The sequence below is a fragment of the Petaurus breviceps genome, unplaced genomic scaffold (assembly GCF_028583685.1).
Source record: "Petaurus breviceps papuanus isolate PSGF00001 unplaced genomic scaffold, PetGlider_PUasm1.0 90700, whole genome shotgun sequence".
Taxonomy (NCBI): domain Eukaryota; kingdom Metazoa; phylum Chordata; class Mammalia; order Diprotodontia; family Petauridae; genus Petaurus; species Petaurus breviceps.
Genome location: NW_027187315.1, coordinates 3,350,990 through 3,352,902, shown reverse-complemented (window position 1 = coordinate 3,352,902; position 1,913 = coordinate 3,350,990). Strand labels below are relative to the sequence as shown.

The following is a 1,913-nucleotide window of genomic DNA, read 5'->3' as shown; positions in this document are numbered from 1 at the left end:
AGGGGTAGGAAGGATGTGTGTGGGGATTGTAAGTGGGGGCAGAAGCAGGCCAGAAAGTGTTGAAGGGTAGAAGTGCTTGGTTTTATGTCTTGTCTATGGGGTCTGGTTCCCAAAGGGTTTCACTGTGTGTCCAAAGGAGGGAGCTCAGTAGATTGGAGGAGTCAAGAGACACAAATCAAGGGTATAAGGAATTAGGGAGCCAGCAACTTTCTAGGAGCTGGAGGTGGGGGTTGGAGGAGAGGGTCAGTGAGAATACAGTTTAGATCTTCAAGTCAATTATGGGTTTCACTCTGGATTTAACTACCTAGTGCTCTGGAAAAGTTCACACTTATTCTTGAATTCAAAGAGGGTCAGGAAATCAGCATAACTCCAGCAAATGACAACCTTGCAGTCAGAAAACTTAGAGGGTTGATTTTCAGTTAAGGATAGTGCTTAAGCTTTCGTGCATCTTGCCCATCAAATAAATACTTGATTGAGGTCCTCAGTGGAGAAATTAGCTTTATTTGTGCTGTAAATGCATACTAGAAAAAGTGCTGAGACATCTTTTATTTCATAGTTATCCCTGATCCCTCTAGGCTGGCTTCACTGGCTGGGCTCTTTCCCTTTCCCTATGCAACCCAACATCAGGGTCCTATCTCAGTTTTTAAAAGAATGGGAAGAGGAATGTAAAGGAGCCCAATTCAGTGAATGAATAAATGAACGAAAGTGAGGTTTCCCCTTCATTGGCTACTAGTTGAACAGAGCCTGAGTTACTGGGGATCTAAAAGGACGGGCAATTGGGATCAAAAGGTGAACAGATAGGAAAGTTAGTCAACAAAAAAAAAAAACAAACTTCAGATCTCTTTTTATCCTGATGTTCAGCCAGTATTAGTATCTGCCTGAGTGTTTATGCCTGTTTCTGACTGTTGCTTATGTTTTCTTTTTAATTCTTAGTCTCATTCGCTCTTTCTGCTTCTCGCTCTCCCTGTTACTCTGTTTCGTTTCTATGCTAGTCAACAGTGTCTTTCTCAGAGAGGGGCTATCTCTGCTTCTCTCTTACTTCTGTTTTCAGGTCTGCCTCCCTTGCCCTCTGTTTTCACCTGCCTATGTTGCCTTCTACTTCTTTCTGCATACTCGAGTCTCTGCCTTGTCTCAGTATCTCCATGTATAGCATGCTCTATCCATCTTCCTGATCATGCAATCTGTCTGTGTCTACATATCTCTGTCTCTGTCCCTTCACAATAATATTCTGCGTCTAGTTTAACAACCAGAGAAAAAGGAAATTGAAGGACCCTCCCTCCTTTCCTCACGGACCTCCCTCCTTTCATCCCGGATCAGCCCGGAGTTAGGCACTATTGGACTATTCTGATTCAGGGCTTCTGAATGCCGGGGCGTTTACTAGTCCTATTTTTCAGGGTTAAAGACAAACTTCTGAGAGACGGAAGACTGGAAAAGGGAGAGCGCTTTCAGTTACGGGGTGTCTTCATTCTTCTGGCTTTGGGAACTGTATGTAGCTTTGGGTGGCAAGCGCTAGAAGGTGCGTGGGAGGAGGGAGTGGGGGAGACCTTAGAGAGAGGATTTGTGTGCGTCTTCCGAAGGGTCTCCCAGGCGGATTAGCAGTAACAAAGGCTGTGGGGGTGGGTTGGTGACTCGAGAGCTTTTGCTGGCTCTCTGCCTAGAGTCTGCGAATTCCCATTGGCCAGTGTGCTGGCTAAATACACACCTCACACCCCAGCCCCTGCCCCTCCCAGCCGCCTGCACTGGGCGCGCCTCTCCGGTGGAAACACGGTCCAACTCCTTGAAAGTAAACTTGCCTGGGGGGGGGGGGGGGAGGGAGAGGGAGGTACCTAGGGGAGGGAGAGAAGGAAAGGAGAGAGAGGGAAGGGCGGGGGGAGGGGGGAGGGGGGGGGGGGGGGGGAGAGAGAGAGAAAAAC

General features: G+C 47.8%; 1 protein-coding gene across 3 annotated transcripts in view; it reads left to right on the top strand.

The window, feature by feature from the left end:
• BCOR (BCL6 corepressor) overlaps positions 1-1,913 on the top strand; it is a 158,849-nt gene that overhangs the window by 36,868 nt on the left and 120,068 nt on the right. For 2 of the 3 annotated variants that reach the window (XM_069065694.1, XM_069065692.1), the window contains exon 1: positions 16-1,783. The exons of the other annotated variant lie outside the window; for it this stretch is intronic. The gene's annotated coding sequence lies outside the window, so the exon portion shown is untranslated. Of the gene's footprint in view, positions 1-15; positions 1,784-1,913 lie in introns of those variants that run through there. 3 annotated transcript variants of the gene reach the window in all.